Source organism: Aedes albopictus, chromosome 2, assembly GCF_035046485.1.
Source record: "Aedes albopictus strain Foshan chromosome 2, AalbF5, whole genome shotgun sequence".
In the NCBI taxonomy this organism is placed as follows: domain Eukaryota; kingdom Metazoa; phylum Arthropoda; class Insecta; order Diptera; family Culicidae; genus Aedes; species Aedes albopictus.
In genome coordinates this window covers 380,061,982-380,081,433 of record NC_085137.1, presented here as the reverse complement: position 1 = coordinate 380,081,433, position 19,452 = coordinate 380,061,982, and positions in this window count along the sequence as shown.

The following is a 19,452-nucleotide window of genomic DNA, read 5'->3' as shown; positions in this document are numbered from 1 at the left end:
GAAGCTTCAGTTTTGGCCAGTCCGGAGTTTTGGCCATAGTGTGGTATTGAGCCTGTTGCGATCTTAATCGGCGTAAATTTATTTTTTACTAGTAGATCCTAATACAATATGATGATTACAGCTGTGAAAACCACACATTTTGATTAAAAACTGGAAGAAAAAAATATATTTCCTTAAAAAATCTGCTCCCATATATCTATTTTGGCCAGGGTGCTTCTAATTTGGCCACTCCCATAAGAAATACACGTGATTGGCCAAAATAGAAACCAAACTTAAGAATATGGCCAAAACTGCGGCAGAGCTTCTATTTTGGCCAGTGTCACTTTTAATACAAAAATCAAGTATTAGCATGATTTCTGCATTTTTCCTTCAAAATATAGATTGAAACCTTTCTTTTGACGCATTGGTTGTTTTCATAGGATTATTGGTTATTTTTATAAAAATGATTTCCCTTAGACTGGCCAAAACCGGTGCCCGCACCCTAGCTTGTATTCTAGTTTAATGAATTTCACAATATTGCGTAATTATATATCATGCTTATGTGTAAGTGGTTAGTTCTATCCGATTGTGCAACATTAAATCCGATGGTGAAATTCCATACCGCGCTTGCGCATTTATGCTGTGAAACCGTGAACATACTTAAATATGATATCGTTTCTAATATGAATTAGAATGATTCATCCCCATGTATGCTATGAGTATGCGTTCCGGGCTAATCGATTACTACGCACGCGCAGTTTGTTTCGTTCTTGATCAGTCATCCTCGATGCTGCGCTATCGTAGCATATCGTATACAACGTTGTGTGAAAGGTCGCTCGTTTTCAATTCGATCTAATTGATTTTGCATATTGCAATTCACACTGGTTATCATGAATATGTGACCAACGCGATTCACAAAACGTTACCTCTACGATTATTATACAAGCTTTTGCGTTAGATTACTACAAGCGATTTGCTTAATGCTAGATGTAGGAAATGATTGTAATTAGTGTGCTCTAGTTGTTAGAAATTGATGTACTTCACGCGTCGCGTTCGTAACACTGAGATATGACGTATTAAAAAATTACATGCTCACTAGCGCCGCCCAGTGGAGGAATTTCGAATTTTGCAACTCATCATCAGCAAGTTATTGGTGTACGTACACAACAATTTTCCCGAGGACACTATCCTTCCAAATTATCAGGTTCTTGAGCTGTCGCATATCGTAAAGTTTTCTTGACAACCTGATATGGATCCTGTAATGCAATTTAGCATCAAACTGTTGATGGTGCCTCTAGTGGCCAAGTTGCCAACTTATCATATGAGCCACAGTTCTCAATGGTAGATCTTTTCAAGCCCTAAAACTTTGCCGAAGAAAGTATTGCGCTATCTCTTAACACACCCGAGATAATAGGCCACACCCCCAAAAAGCCGAAATCCCATAAGCTCTTGGTCTCCTATTAAGCGGATTCCTATTGCGCCCCGACCGATCTTATAAGAGTCTCCACTGTATTTGGCAACTTAACATTTGTTTAGTTGACTGCCATCGCAGTGCTCTTTGCTTTTCTCGTACACCAAAGTGTGCTGAAACGCTACATGTTCACTCAAAAACAAATTTTCGAAAGAAGAATCGAAGGATCAAGTCACATATACCTATCAAATCAGGTCGACGAATTATGGTAATGTCTGTATGTGTGTGTGTTTGTATGTCTATGTACAAAAAGGTCACTCACTTTCAAGGCACTTTCCATTGGCCGATTTTTCTAATTATAGCCCGAACAGAACCGGAATTTCACCGCACTATTTGCTATTAAAAATGGTGCGCCTATTTTTGTAACCTTTGGCATGGTTGACAAGTTTTGTGCAAATAAATAACATAGGAGACCAGAAATTCCACGATGTCAACCCAAAACTCAAAATGGTGGCCTAAATTCAGTATAGTGGTCAAAAATTCAAGATGGCAACTGTTAAATAGAGTTTAAGGCTCTATAATAGGTTGTCCCAAAATTGCACATGGTAAAAAAGCTTGGGGGCTCACCCTGCAAATGATAGCTAAGGGTGTTAGAAACAAACTTTTGTATGACGGCAACTTTCAGAAATGACGTTTAGAGGTCGCCCCGGCGAGATTTTTGAAAAATGGCCATTTTTCGTAATAAATTTCATACAAATATTTTTAACCGTACAAAAATTGGCAATACCCACTATTTTTATATTTTTTACACCTTGATATAGATCCAAACTACCTGGGAAAAATAATTAACGACATGTTTTGCAGGTAAATTTTTGATGCTGAATTTTTGAATTTACTAAAATTTGTCATTTTTTGATATACTGTGCATTTTACCCATCATAAAAAGTATCTGAATCTAATGCTAATTTAAAACAATTTCCATAAAAAGATAGGAAATTTTATGAGGAAAAACTTTGTCGAAGACAGCATGGCGTTTTTTCTATCCGTTTAAGAGTTATTCACAATTAACAATTTGGTGAAATTTGAATTTTTAGGTATTTTTTCTAAAAATGTCACATAAGAACTTCCCAAAAACACATGCAAAGTAAAAAATCACGTATGCTCAACAAGTTTTTATCTCGATTGTGTTATGAACTATGGTGACATCATTAATTGATTTTTTTTTTTGTTATTCAATCCCTTCATATAGAAATTAACTAGCAGAATTTATTAAAAAGCTAGTTCTCTTGACAAGTTTCGTACTGCCTATTGATTTTTTAAAGATATTCTCCACAAAATGTTGAGCCATATTTTCGCGTTTATCTTACTTTCCTGTCGTTATTCTCAATTATTTTTCTACACGAAGACGTATAAGTCCTGGATCAGGGAAACAGCCCAGGAAACAGTGGCAAAGTGAATAAAGGCGAATACGTTGAACCATACCAAATTCAAATCGCGATTACGAACATTTTACGTAAGAATAGGTACCAATTTTTAGATACTAAGTTCCAATTCAAGACATTCTAAAAAGCAGAGCATGTCTTTTTTTACATTTACTGACTTGAACTATCTTATCAACACCGGAAATAAGATACACCGAGGCAAATTGAAACGGGTGGGATAAGATGAACCAGCAAGTTAACGTAATGTTATCCAAGGTTAGAACAATTTGATTACCATAACACATACACGGCATACAATAAGACAAGGTAGGCTATTATTGGTTAAACAAAAGTTTTAGACATAAACAAGTGACGTCATTTTTATCGTCCTATATGTTGATTAAAATGATAGGGACTACTAGAACGATTTATTCATGTCTTTGAACGATTTGAACAACATCATTGAAAACCAAAACGGCATGTTTTGCGGAATGTATCACCTTCTAAATGATATAGAAAATGTGCCGTGCGTTTGATTGTGTATTATGCTCGTATAAACCATTGTCAGTACATAATCGTTAAATATGCCATGGCCTACTGAGGTATCTCAAAATGGTACCTAATGATAAAGTTTCTCGCTAGTAGATACCTTTCTATATCAAAGAAAATGGAGTTGTCAACGGAAACAAAAATTCAATAAATGATGCCACCGTAATTCCTAAACGCAATGAAGACAAAAACTTGTTGAGTATACGTGATTGTTTACTTTGTATGTGTTTTCGGGCAGTTCTTTTGTGATTTAAAAAAAAAATACCTAAAAATCAAAATTTCTTCAAACAGTAAATCGTCAAAAACTCTATAACGGATAGAAAAAACGCAATGCTGTCTTCGGCAAAGTTTTTCCTCATAAAATTTCCTATCTTTTTATGGAAATTGTTTTAAATTAGCATTAGATTCAGATACTTTTTATGATGGGTAAAATGCACAGTATATCAAAAAATGACAAATTTTAGTAAATTAAAAAATTCAGTATTAAAAAGTTACCAGCAAAACATGTCGTTAATTATTTTTCCCAGGTAGTTTGGATCTATATCAAGCTGTAAAAAATATAAAAATAGTGGGTATTGCCAATTTTTGTACGGTTAAAAATATTTGTATAAAATTTATTACGAAAAATTGCCATTTTTCAAAAATCTCGCCGGGGCGACCTCTAAACGTCATTTCTGAAAGTTGCCGTCATACAAAAGTTTGTTTCTAACACCCTTAGCTATCATTTGCAGGGTGAGCCCCCAAGCTTTTCGACCATGCGCAATTTTTGGGACAACCTACTCTATAACCATGCAATATGGGTATATTTGGTATGTGAAAGCTGGCTGAAGTCGAAAAATAGCGACCAGAATATCCAATATTGTGGTCTAAAATCCAAGATGGCGGCCCACAATTAAAAATGGTGGCTGTTTGATGTAATTTTAGGCTTCAGAACCATGAGTATATTTGGTATTGGAAAGATGTCTGGTTTAGACTCCAGAATTATGACCAGAATGGCCACGATGGCGTCCCCAATTCAAGATGGTGGCTGTTTAATGGAGTTTTAGCCTGTTAATCAATCCAGCTTTTAACGCTGGCTATAAAACGACGAGGGGTGATTCAATTCTGACATTTCTTGTCGACAGATTTTATAGTTCATTCTTAGTAGGCGATACATTCAGTTTGTTGATCCAAGTGTCAAAAATTTTCACCGCAGGTATGTTTCTAAATGTCTCGCATCTTGATTCGTATTTGAACATTCTAATTAATCGCTTTTCTTTTATTATTTTAGGCAGATATTGGATAGTAGAATGTAACTTACGAATTCTGGACTCAAGAATAAATTCTAGCAAAAGAAATCATAAGACGTTTTTTTTCGGTCCGGAATCGCTTTGTTCTTGAGGGGGCAGGCACCAGTGGCAACCAAGTTCTCTTCTGGTCTCGGGTCTCAAGGTTTTGGGAATGGGTATGGGCTGGTATGGGAGGCGTGGGAAGTCTTCGGAGTGGGAGAGTTCTGAATGTCAAGGAAAAATACGATGCACAGATGATTTTACTGCGGTAAACTTAAATGTAGGTCGCGGATCAGGGTTGACATCGACCGCAGGAAGCTCGAAGAACTACTTACTGAGGACGGAAGGGCGGTGTGGCCACTGGGCACAAATGTGAGGCGGATGTAGGACTTGCTTATGGCGTGGTGGCCAGTCTTCGCCTTGATAATGGTGACCAGTTTGTCGTAGCTTTCGAAGTGCCCCAGACGAGCGATCGATCAGAAGCGCTTCAGTGAGGTGTCTTAGGAGCAATCGGAAACGACTCTTCAAAGTGAACCGTAGGGTAGGGACCGAACAAGCTTGGTGGTCAGAATTATCATGCTTGCAACAGCGACGGTTGGCGGAAACAGGTCGGAAATGGGCCTAGCGATTGCCGGATCACAGTTTCTCGTCAAAAACATCATATAGTGAGTCTCATTATGATCGCACATGGCTTGCCCAAGAACTAAGAACTGCTAGCTCGTTAAATACAATCTAACCATCCCCCATTCAGACTTCATTTCGTACTAATCTTTATGTAGGTAGTTAAAATGGCTTAACTAGCTAAGAAAAAACATTTTGACTTATCAAAGTTAAGTGAAAAATTCATCTGATGGAGCTTACTGCTGATCTCAACCATAAATTCATACTGATCTGTGAGGACGATTGATAATCGATATGCATGTACAAATTTATCTAGAACTCGTGATATAATGTGCCAAAACTCCTCCTCAAGAGTTTAAAGAAAGAAAAAAAACACGGCTCAGTTAGGGGGCAACACCGTCATAATTTAAGTAAAGTTTTCGAAAACATCCGACAGGGTGCCGGAGTAAAAAAGCTTCGACTAGCGATAGATTGTCCATACGTCCTTGGTTATTTACATAATTGTAATCTGTTCAATATTGGTCCAATATAAATCCTTAATGATTTGATATTTGGAAAATTCTTCGACTGCATTCAATATTTTAGTTCGAAAAGCCCCGCATTTTCTCCAATAAAACCTGAAATAACAATATCGAATTAAAAACTAAATCAATCCAAAAAACCAATTTCCATTTCCTCGCGAAGAGTGAAAACTTTTGACGTTTTATTTACAACGATGAAAACATTCAGCATTATAAAGCTTACTTCGATCAAACCATAAAAATTATAGTGTCGGCAAGAAATGTCAGAGGGGGGTGATTCAAAATTTATGGGAAGCCAGCGTAAAAAGCTGGATACAATAATGGTATATTTGGTTTCGAGCGGACCTGGTGTGGTGGTTAGAACCCAAGACTATCACGCTGAGGACCTGGGATCGAATCCCACTCCCGATATACTCACAAAATGTGGGTTCTTCCTTCGGAAGGGAAGTAAAGCGTGGGTCCCAAGATGAACTAGCCCAGGGTTAAAAATCTCATTAAAGGTCCCATTAGACATGACAAAGATTTGGCCAAACAAGCCAAACAAATGACTAACATAACATGAATCATTGCAACCTTGTGTGCATGTCGGACTTTAATGGCAAATATTTGGCACAATGGCAAACAGTTTCGTGGTGGCTTGTCAGTCTTGACAAAAATAAAACACTATTTATAACATAAATAGTGTTTTATTTTTGTCAAGACTGACAAGCCACCACGAAACAGTTTCGTAAAACAGTCGAACACACCAACGATATAATGGAAAACAGTCTAATGGCCCCTTAATACAGACAAAAAAAAGTGGAAAATGTTTGGAGTCCAAAAACGGCGACCATAGTATCCAAGACGGCGGTTTAAGTCCAAGATGGTGGTTCCAAATTCAAGATGACGGTTGTTTTAAGGAGTTTGGGGCTCAAAAATCAGCCAAAATGGGTATATTTTATATATAGGTGATTTCCGGAATCCCAAAATAGCGACCAATATATCCAAGATGGCGATCAAAAACTCAAAATGGCGTCCTAAAATTGAAGATGGCAACTGTTTAATGGAAAGTTAGACTCGAAAACCATGCACTATGGGTATATTTGGTATGGATAAGATGTCCTGAGTCCAAAATTGGCGAACAGAATATCCAAGATAGCGGTCTGAAATTGAGCCGTCAACATTTAAGATGGAGTTTTAGGCTTAAAAACTAAAAGCAGCATAAACAGTATGATTTCTGGTGCCATGAAATAGTTTTTTTTAACGGACGAAAGTGCGGTATTTATCAACACGTCACTTAAGTTTTGTTGCAGAGTGTGCGATGGATGCGTCGCGGGTCGAGTCGGTTCCGGATTTTTCGCTTCCCATCGCGCTGCAGTGTGAACGAGAAAGAATAAAATCGATGTGTGAACGAGAAAGAAAAAAATCGATGTGTGAACGAGAAATAAAATCGATGCGGTCGAATTCAGTGTGCGGTGGACGCGTCGTGGATTGAGTCGGTCCCGAATCTTTTGCTTTCCGTCGGTGCTAGTTCCCAATACACTTTAAGTTGATAATACATATTTTCTTTCATTTTTTGTATTCACACAAAAGAGTGAAAAGTGTTAGTTCGGGCTCGCCGGTCGAGAAAAAATCCGGGCGCCGACAAGTAAGTCGCGTTCAGTGTATTTCTGTGTGGAATAGACTAAAGATTTCTGCTCCCTAGTGGAGTGGAGACGCGCGATAGAATTTTCTTTTTGGCTAGTATTTGCGTCGAAAAGTGGTCGGTTTTTAACGGCGGTTTGTGTATATTGATCCATTGTCAAATCATATCACCAACCATAGGTGACTCCCGGACTGACAATGTACCTTACCCTACTAACAAAAAAATCCTTCCTGAGACAAACGTGGAGATGCAGCGATTCGTGGTCTTTTTAACAACGTTTGTCTTACTAACATTCCCTCCCTTCCTCGATGACCGTAAGGACGTGGCCGGCGCCGTTATTGACCTTAATAAAGTTGAAAGCTCTCGAACTGTGCACATTGAAAATAGTAAGCTAGTCCCAAGCCCTATTCATTGGTTCCTTGTGCAATTTCGATTGCTCTGGTCAATCACGGAGTAGCAACTACGAATTGTGCGGTCATCTATGCTCATGCTCATGCTCACGTCACTTTAGTTTTGTTGCAATAGTTTTTCGAAGGCATGAGGAAAGCGCCATCACCGTTAGGTGGATTAATAAGGGTTTTTCCGACTCATGACACTTTCAGAACTCTCACATTTTTTTGTACTTTTGAAATTTATATTCGTGATACATCCGCCTTGGATCAATTCGTGAGTTATATTGCTTCGGAAGGAAGTTGAATTTAAAGTTAATTTGTGCTTAAGTGTAAAATATGTTTTTTTTTTGCATTTTACAACAATAACATCAGATTGTTAGTTTGTTCTTCTGGAAAACAGCCTTCTCGCTGTTTATGGTAATTGTGGTCTCCAGAAGTAGTGAATACGGTAAGCGATACATGAAACATAATAGCTAGCTTTACCGATAAATAAAGGTAAAGGTAAAGGTAAAGGTAAAGGTAAAGGTAAAGGTAAAGGTAAAGGTAAAGGTAAAGGTAAAGGTAAAGGTAAAGGTAAAGGTAAAGGTAAAGGTAAAGGTAAAGGTAAAGGTAAAGGTAAAGGTAAAGGTAAAGGTAAAGGTAAAGGTAAAGGTAAAGGTAAAGGTAAAGGTAAAGGTAAAGGTAAAGGTAAAGGTAAAGGTAAAGGTAAAGGTAAAGGTAAAGGTAAAGGTAAAGGTAAAGGTAAAGGTAAAGGTAAAGGTAAAGGTAAAGGTAAAGGTAAAGGTAAAGGTAAAGGTAAAGGTAAAGGTAAAGGTAAAGGTAAAGGTAAAGGTAAAGGTAAAGGTAAAGGTAAAGGTAAAGGTAAAGGTAAAGGTAAAGGTAAAGGTAAAGGTAAAGGTAAAGGTAAAGGTAAAGGTAAAGGTAAAGGTAAAGGTAAAGGTAAAGGTAAAGGTAAAGGTAAAGGTAAAGGTAAAGGTAAAGGTAAAGGTAAAGGTAAAGGTAAAGGTAAAGGTAAAGGTAAAGGTAAAGGTAAAGGTAAAGGTAAAGGTAAAGGTAAAGGTAAAGGTAAAGGTAAAGGTAAAGGTAAAGGTAAAGGTAAAGGTAAAGGTAAAGGTAAAGGTAAAGGTAAAGGTAAAGATAAAGATAAAGATAAAGATAAAGATAAAGGTAAAGGTGAAGGTAAATGTAAATGTAAAGGTAAAGGTAAAGGTAAAGGTAAAGGTAAAGGTAAAGGTAAAGGTAAAGGTAAAGGTAAAGGTAAAGGTAAAGGTAAAGGTAAAGGTAAAGGTAAAGGTAAAGGTAAAGGTAAAGGTAAAGGTAAAGGTAAAGGTAAAGGTAAAGGTAAAGGTAAAGGTAAAGGTAAAGGTAAAGGTAAAGGTAAAGGTAAAGGTAAAGGTAAAGGTAAAGGTAAAGGTAAAGGTAAAGGTAAAGGTAAAGGTAAAGGTAAAGGTAAAGGTAAAGGTAAAGGTAAAGATAAAGATAAAGATAAAGATAAAGATAAAGATAAAGGTAAAGGTGAAGGTAAATGTAAATGTAAAGGTAAAGGTAAAGGTAAAGGTAAAGGTAAAGGTAAAGGTAAAGGTAAAGGTAAAGGCTATCTTTTCATTGCTCGAAAATTCAACTTTCAGGTATTTCTTGCACCTCTTAATCCCAAAATTTTTGGCTCACTCGGAGGTCTCTCTTTGCATGCGATTTGAATCTAGAAGAAAAGTCGTACATTTTTTTTTTTTGAAAAATAAGCTGCGCCCTATTATGCACCTATGTTACTAGACATTGTGTAGGCGAGATCTCACATTGAAATCCATGGGTTATGGCACAAAACATCAAATTGACAGCTCGTGCATTACGGAGCATGCCAATTCACACTTTGAATAGTCAATTCCCGTATTAATAAGGCGTGGAAATTGAATTCAGTAAAAAAATTTCCGTTTTTGTCATTGTGCTCTTTTAAATTTCATATTCACATCCGGCATCGTGTAACACTGAATTGACTAGTTATAATAGAGGTGCAGAGATTTCAATGCAGTGGGTTTGACGCAATTGCACCATTTTTGTACCATTAGTTAAACTCTACCGAGAATTGAAGGGATAAAGCAAAATTGTTGAAACAACTGGTAACTAGCTTCATTTTTCTCACCACAAACCAAACATCCCTTCAATTTTAATGAACCTCCCGGAATATCCCCACCGTCCGTGTTCTCCCAATTTAGGCACCCGCAAAAGGGAAAATATGGCTGCCATTATTCATAGATCCATTTTCCGACGCGGAACCATCAAACAAGCAATTGGAACGTGTGCGAGAACCAATTCTCGGTATGAATTATTCATGACTTTTCCGTTCGATTCCCGTCAAATGTTTCGCGCGCGCTTACTCGTGTGGTGCTATAGCTGGAAGCCTGTTGTCGTCGTTTCGTCTCCGTTGTCATTCTCGGCTAAACCATCACCACCATCACCGTCGGAGGAAAACCACATTTGAAAGCGGAACATATCTACTCCCCACGTCGTCGCGTCGTCGACGACGCCGGCTTAAATAGGCTCTAAATTTTAATGATATCAACTTCTTGATTACACGTACATTGTTGCGCGCAGTTCATTTTGGCCCGCCGTATGATCTCTGGCGCGGATGCCACGGAAGAGTGTGAGAAAATTGAGTGACATTTGATTAGACCTTGCTTACAAGTCGGACGTGATGTTAATCAATGGTAGGTTGTTATGTTCAACGAAGTCATAAGCATGTTTTTGATTTGCATAGAAGATATGGAAGGTACGAATTATGAACAAAAAAGTAAAACATTGTCATTAATCAAATTTGTGTTCGATTGCACACCGTCCTGTAAGCCCCAGTTTGTTATTTTTTTCAAAACTTCTCACTCCCAAACAAGCTAAAAACTTTAAAACCCCCATTCATAATCCAGAAACACCTCAATTCTGCATGTTCCATTAGCGTTTAAACTTGTTTCCGTCGGTTGCCGGCCGGCACACGAAAAACTACTCCGAAAACTTTCCTGATGAAAATGCAACCCAAAACTAACGGGGCAAAACCTGTCAGGCTTTCTCCACCCCGCACTTCCTCACTGTATTGTTGTTTTATAGCATTTAAAATTGCACACATAAATCTCGGACACTGTAGCGGAATTCTACCTACATTCTTTTTTGCTTCCACCAAATGCATCGCTATATTACTCTCTTGTTTTCGAGCTTTGGCCCTCACTTTGCATCGCACACCCACCGCGATTGCAGCGGGAAAACCGTTTTATGCGACCCCTGCTGCCGGGTCCAGGTTCGACAAGTTCGCGTGTTGTTGATGCACTACTGTTCTCCATACCAAGGGGTTTTCAGATTATGTTCTACGAAGCACTTGTTATGTTGTTGAGTCATAGTCATAGGATACATAGTCCACACTCCAGAAGCAGTGATGTTGATAAAGACAGATTTCAAGAACAGATCTTATATTTGTACCATACATTTTCAATATTATCCCAAACCTTGAACCTTGGATAGGGTCGGGAAGAGATACCAACAACATATTGCGCATTTGAATGGAAACTTTAGAACGTACATCAGAATGATATTAAATTAATATTTTCAACATACAATACTGCTAGATTTTATTGCAATGTGGACACTCATGTTATATCGAGGCTCCTTCCAGGAATTCCTTTAGAAATCCCTCCAACAAGAAGACATGTTTCAGGATTTTTTAGGAAACCGGGATTATTTTTTCAAAAATTTATTCTAGGATAAATCAAAAATTCCCCCAGCAATTCCTGAAATCTATCGAAGAATAATTCCGTAATATTCACTGGGGGTTTCCTTAGTTTCCTACAGCAATTAATTCAGATACTTGACTCAGTGCTGAAAAATCATTTCGTCATATCTAAATTCAACCACCTACAGCTCATTTTAGAAGCTGAACCCAAGAATATGGTATATGAAAAACTTGTGCGGCTAAACCAGTTCTGCAAGAAAGTCACGGAAGAAACGCTATTTTTCGAAAATTTAAGGTAAATGTCACGGACTACCTTCGAAAAATGCAAATGATATTCACGGTGAATATCATTTAGCATCTTTCAAAGGTAGTCCATGACATTTACCTTAAATAATCGAAAAATAGCGAATTTTCCGTGACTTTCTTGCAGAAATGGTTTTGCCGCACAAGTTTTTCATATACCATATTCTCAGGTTCAGCTTCTAAAATGAGCTGTAGGTGGTTGAATTTAGATATGACGAAATGAAATTTTCAGCACTCAAGTCAAGTAACTTGACTAGCTTTTCCTCCGAAATTTTGAAGAGATTATTTTTGGAAGTTTTGGGTGAAGTGCTTCAGAAATTTCTCATTAAATTTCTTCAGAAATTCTTTGACAGATTCATCCAAATATTTATCAAAGGATTCATTTAGAAATCCATCCTTGGTTTGGACATCTTTAGAAACCGCTCCATTATTTTCTGTAAAAAAACGGAAAATTACCGGCCAAATTACCTGGAACCAGACATTTCACAGTTTCATTCTAAATTTCCCAGAAACAAATTTGAGAACTCCTAGTTAACCCTTCAGGACGCGCACCGTTGTAAAAAGTACAACACTACCATAAAACCTCACTCGTCGTATATAGCGCGAGCGCAACGCAGCTTCGGCTGGTTGATGACGCGCGTCCTGAAAGATTAAAACTCGAAATCATTCCATGGGTTCCTTTAGAAAATCTTTCGAAAGTCTTCAAAGGATTTTTTTATAGTTCTTTTAGCACATTTTCCATGTATTGCATCAGAGATTCCTTTAGAATATCCTCTAGACAAATTTCTCTAGAAAGACTTCCAAGGGTTTCCTCAGAAATGCCTCCATCGATTGTTTCAGAAATTCGTAAGAGAATTTCTTCAGGAAACCATTCGCGATCCCTTCATAAATGCTTTTTGCGATTCCCTTAAAAAATCAAATAGTAAGAATTCCTCCAGAAATTTCTCCAAGGATTTTTAGAAGAACTTCCACAAACTATTTTAGAAAATCTTCAAAAGCTCCCTTTAGATATTATTCCAGCCAGTGAACCGTATAGTACATTTTTTTCATTATCGTCGCAACGCCTTTACCGTCATGACTAATGTTGCATACTACCGTCACACACTACATTCATGCTGCCGTCGATGCATCAATGTCGTCTACCATGAATGTAGCATTCCGTAACATTGTAACACAAATCAAGATGATGGCAGTACGAAATGACAGTTTTGAAATGTAGAGTTGGAGTTCCAGTGGTTCCGAAAACTGCGAAAGAAAAATGCGGATAACTCGTGCTAGAGGGTGTCAAGGGTGTTACTTGGGGTCTGAGGGGGTTTAAGGGGGATTTCAGAGGCATTCCAAAAAGCTTCATAGCATTTTCAGCGGGTTTCAGAAACGTTACGGAGGCGTTACATGACATTTTCTGGGGTTTCGGAGAGTCTGAGGTGCGTTACATGGGGTTTCTGGGGGTTTTAGGGGGATTTTGGAGGCATTCCAAGAAGCTTCAGAGCATTTTCAGCGGATTTGATTTCAAAGTCGTTACAAATGCGTTTTTAAGGATGGCGGAAACCCTCAGTAGTGTCCCTATATTGTCCCAGAAACCACAAGCGCCATATTTAATTCCAAAATGGCCTAGGATATCGGGTTTCAACATCAACTCAATTAACCAGGTCTGAAAATATCCGTATGGCATGAGACTGTTTGATTTGCTAGACGTGGGCCGTAACTATTCAGTTGGGAGCCACTGACTTTTGTTCCCCTGCTCCATTGGTGGTTATGACCCTCGGAACGCATAATCCGAAAATCTTTGTCTCCGCTTCTTCACACTTCCGGTTCCTAAGTTATACGCATGTCCCGTTCGCAGTTTTCGGAAGTACTGGTATTTCATTAGTTCACTCAATTTGAAAATCCACTACATTTTTTGCCGTGATTAAAAAAATGTCACAGTCACCCATGAATAATTCATCTGGTCATACGTGAATGTTTTTGTTGCATGATAGTCAAGACCATACATCCACGATTATCATGCAAACTACAGTTTTTGATAGTACATTTTGGATCACTGATTCCAGCAGATTGCTCAGAAATTTTCCCGCGATTCTTTCACATATACCCTCAAACCTTTCACCAAGAACTCCATGGGTAAATTTCTATGGGTAACTTTTGAAACTCCACCAGGAATTACTGCTGAAAATTTTTCTAGGCATTCGTTTAGAAAATCCTTCGAAAGATAGTCCAGGGATTCATTCAGATATTGTTTCAAATATTCTGCCATACCTATTTTTTTTCTACTGGTATCTCTAGAAAATCTTCCATAGATTCCTCCAGAAATTTGAACAGGTATGTCTGCAAGAAGTTCACCAGAAAATTCTTCGGGTGTTGCTTTATTTTTACCATTGAAAATCACCAGGGATTCTTGCATTATTACTTTCTTTAATTCTGGCAGGAATCGCTCCAGAAGTTTCTACAGGAGCTTATATAGATACAACATCAGAATTTTCTCCAGATATTATTTCGGTGTTTCTTTTAAGGTTAAGGGTTTTTACCAAATTAAACAAAAAAAAAACAGAAATATTTTGAAGGAATTCTAAAATTAAAAAAAACCAAATTATTCCACCTAGAGGTGAAAGTGCCTTTCTCGTCGTATATGTTCTCACGATCTTTCCGTTGACGTAAGTCAAAGTGTTCCTGAATCCTGATATTTTTTAGGAAAAGCAAGCATTTTATCGAAGCCATCATTGAATTAACTTAAAACTTATTGATGACACATAGTCCGACGTTGTGTTCAGCGTATAAGCAGAGCTGAATAAATCAGATTTCTCAGTTGACTGCTTGAATACCTTCACTAACACTGGGAGCTGATCAATATCAAGACGATACTAACAAGCTAAGATATAACTTTTTACACATTCACAGATCACTTTGCGGTCTTCGATAAAGATTTTTCTGCACATTCTAGGTTATATTTTATTGAAAACAAGAACGTAGCGAGTATAGCGAGATATCTGTTTGTATGTGGGTTTAATATGTCAAGATTTGTTCTCTTACACATATTTACACATACTCATCACTCTTTAATACGACATTTTTTAATTTGGACCCCGCTCATTCGAAATTTGTTGAATTGAAAAATGATCAAATGTCACAGTGTAATACACTGTAAATAGGAACGATACGATATTGTGATGTTACTCACATCCGCAGCGGCTCCTCGTGTAGCTGCTACAGTCATAGCACAACCATGGGTCACCCACAATTATGGGTCAATCACATTTGAATTACATGGTGAGCTGATTGACTAATGATTGTGACTGAGTGACCCATAATTGTGCAATGACTGTACTTCCGAAAGTTCAAATTTTGTGCTTTCCGACATCTGATCCGTTTAGTGATCAACCGCAGTGAACCTCGGAAGCCAACAATCGTAAAATGAACAAGCTATCAATTCGTACCACCACAATATAATACAATATATAATATATCTGTAAGATTTATGGTCAAAAACAAATCATACAATGTAATCAAAACTAAAATAGTTAGTTTATCGAATTAAAAGTTTACCCAGGTAATTTGACAGCCATCATTGTCGAATTGACATGGTTTTATGGTACGACACGTATGGGTTTGGTCCAATTTCACATTTACCACTTTCGGTTCACATTTTACCAGTTACCGATTGTCCCTGATGTGGTTTTAGACTAGTTTCATGCAAATTATTAATCAGTTTTCCTAAAACGTCGCAAATTGATGTAATGCATGTATGGATTTGGTTCATTTGTGCATTTCGCCAGTTCCGGAGAGGCACTCGAATCTGGTTCCTGAACACTACTGGCCTGATACTATTTTCTAGCTGACCATTCTTCGCGTTATCGAAGAAGCCGTTATTTAATGTGCTGCGTGTATGCGTTTGGTACTTTTCTACATTTGACCACTTCCGTCGAGGCAATCGTAATCAGTTGCGGAACACTACTGGTTGCCGGAAACTTTTTTTACCAAATCAAGATGCCTAAAAATCCGCGATTTGATGGTTTGGGTTTGGTTCAATTTTATTTTCGACCATTTCCAGCGGGACACCCGGAACCGATTCAGATATGTTCTGAAAATATTTTCCTGCTTACTGTTCATCAGGATATAAAAAAAGGCACTATTTGATATGCAGCTTGCATGGGTTTAATTTACTTATATACTTTGCTACCTCCGGCGGGACATCTGGAACCGGTTCCGATATGGTTTGAGAATGCTTTCCTGCTTTCTGTTCATCAGGTTATCGAAAAAGCTGCGGTTTGATATGTCGCATGCATGGTTTTAGTTCAATTTTATATTTGGCCACTTCCGACGAGACACTAGGAACCGGTTCCGGAACACAACCGGTTCAGATATGGTCTGAGAATATTATCTTGCTTACTGTTCATCAGGATATCAAAAAAAGCCACTATTTGATGTGTCGCATGCATGAGTTTGGTTAACTTTTATACTTGGCCACTTCCGGCGGGACATTTTCAACCGGTTCCAGAACACTACCGGTTCCGATATGGTCGGAGAATGTTTTTCTACTTACTGTTCATCACGTTATCGAAAAAGCTGCGGTTTGATATGTCGCATGCATGGGTTAAGTTCACTTTTTTGTTTGGCTACTTCCGGCGGAACACCCGCAACCGGTTCCGGGTCACTACCGGTTCAGATATGGACTGAGACTATTTTGGTGCTTACCATTCATCAAGTTATCAAAAATGCCGTAGTTTCATGTGCCGCATGCATGGTTTTGTAGCGTCTGGCCCCTTCCAGGGGTACCGGAAAACCTAAATGGCCATAACTCCGGAACGGCTGGACCGATCTGAACCATTTTCAATAGGAAACAATGGGACCAGATTCCGCGTCGAATGAAACGTCGGTCATTAAAATCGGTTGAGGTTTACTGCCAAAAAGTGATGTGAGTTTTTTTTGTACACATACACACATACTCCCATACACACACACACATACACACACAGACATCACCTCAATTCGTTGAGCTGAGTCGATTGGTATATAAGACTTGACCCCTCCGGAGGCTCTATCAAATTTTCGTTTTTGGAGTGAACATATAGCCTTTCGGTACACCTTGTTGCACGAGAAAGGCAAAAATGCTAAGGTTTTTATAGGGATCTTTACATAAGCTTTGCGGCATTTCCCCAAGTATTCCTACAGTAATTCCTTCAGGAACACGTCCACAGGTTGCCCGGAAATACTTTCAGAAAATCCTTCAAACATTTCGCCCCCTCAATGCTAGAACTAGGTTACTCGTTTTGGAAAGTGTGGATAAAAATTGCTGGTAAAACTTATTCTGGTATAAAACAAACTCTTTGTTGGTCTTAAAAGTTGAATTAATATGTGTTTTCGGATTTTTAATTGACAATCTTGTGTACACCACGTTCAGATATAAACAAACTTCTTGCGATTTCGCAAAACCAGTTACCTAGTTCTAGCATTAAGGGGACGATTTTATCAAAATATTTCTCTAGGATTTTTTTTTTGATTCATCAATATTTCTAGGAGCTCCATCATGGGTTTTCTACGGTGTTTCTCCTGGAAGTTAGTCAGAAATTCTTGCTGGGATTTTATCAGATATCCCTCTAAAAGTTTATTTAAGAATACTTCCTGAGATTTTTACAGGAATTCTACTGATAGTTTCTTCAGAAATTCCTCCAAGAATGATTCAAAAATTCCCGCTCGAAGAAATTCTATCAGCGATTCCGCCCGTGATACTTTTCAGAATCTTAGGAGCTTCCTAGAAATTTCTGCAAACATTTTTTTTTCCGAAATTTCTTCGATACTGTTTTTTTTTTCGAAATTTCTCTAAACATTTCGCTAATCTTCCAAGAGTACCTCCTAAACTTCATAAAAATCCTGCAGAAATTCCTACAAGGATTTTTTTAGAAGTTGCTCCTGCAGTTCCGTAAGAAATATCTCCTGGGATTCCTTGAAAGATTCCTGAAGGAATTGTTTTAGATATTTCCCAAAAGTTTTTTTTTTCTGAAATTCTTCCCGAATATTACCGAGAATTCTTCATAGAATCTCTGAAGGAATGTATAAAGAAATCCCTTAAAAACTCTTGGTGATACCCACATTCCAAAAAGAAAATCTTGAAAGCTTTTCTGGATAAAAATTCCTAAGCAATACCTGGCAGAAATATCAAGGGAGAATAGTTGGAGAATGTTTTGGATGAATTCTTTGAGAAGCACAGGTACTGGTGGAGTTCTTAAATAAATTCCTTATCATATTTTTGAGGAATCCCTGTAGGAGTTCTCGAAAGAGCTCTTATTATTGCATAATTCTCAAAAGAATGTCTTATGTAATTTCTGATGAGTATAGTGAACATCTGGATAAATTTCTGTAGGAAATCCTGCAGAAACAAACAAAATTCCAGGAGGAATTCTTAGAAAAAACACTGATTAAATTTATGTATAAAATGTTTTTTAAGGAATCTTCGAATTAATACCTGGAAAAACTGGAGAACTGCAGGTATTTATAGACGGATTCCTTGAAAATTTGGTTGGAAAAATCCAATGAACAGATTTTGGAGTTACAGGGGGTAGCCAAAATATTTAGGATAGGCAACTTTTTTTTTCTCTCACAAAAAAGTTTAACATGCTGTAACTTTTCACAGAGTGCATTAACCTATGCTTGTCAACGTACGTGCACCATTGGTACGAATTTGGGCTCGATTGGTTAATCTTTCGCGAAGCTAGAACCGTTCTCGTAAAACACTATTTTTGAACTGTCATATCTCGGGAACTAGTGAACCGAATTGAATGAAATTTTGACCGTTTATCAACAATATATTGATACTTATTACAACGTTTTAAAATGTAATATTTTTTCACGACGAAAAAGATATAGTGGTTTGACATTTTTACCCATGTAGAGAACAATAACACAAATCTAGAATATCATACAAAAATTACTAAATGTGTTCTTCTTTGAATCCAAATAGGCTCTAATATATCTTAGTACAGATATCTTGAGAGCAGAAATAGAAAATCTTTGAATTTCGAATCTAAAAATAAATTACATTGATGTAGAAAATTTACGATTTTTTGAGAAAGATCCAAAAAGTGTCAATCCATCACAACTTTTTTCAACATTTAAAAGGTACCTATGTTTTGAAGCCTTTTCAAGCATTAATATATTGTTGATAAACTTTCAAAATTTCATTCAATTCGTTTTACTAGTTTCCAAGATATGGCCGTTCAAAAATAAGTTCTTAAAAAATAGTGTTTTACGAGAACTGCTCTAGCTTCGCGAAATATTAACCAATCAAGCTCAAATTTGTACCAATGGTTCACATATAATAGGTTGACAAACAGTTAAAGATTTTGAGATTTTGAGAGTTTGAGATTTTTTGATGCACTCTATGAAAAGCTACAGCATGTTGAACTTTTTTGTGAGAGAAAAAAAAGTTGCCTATCCCAAACATTTTGGCCACCCCCTGTATATCTGCAGAAACTGCACAAAAAAAATACATTATTTCCAGAAGAAGGTCCTGATGGTCTGAATGAATTTCAACTAGAATCTTTTGGGAATTTTCTAGAGTAATTTTTAAATAAATGCCCAAGAGAATCCCTGAATATATATAGAGTGAAATCCTGAAGGAAACTCTCGTGAAATTCAAACAAATACTTCTGAAAAGGTGCCA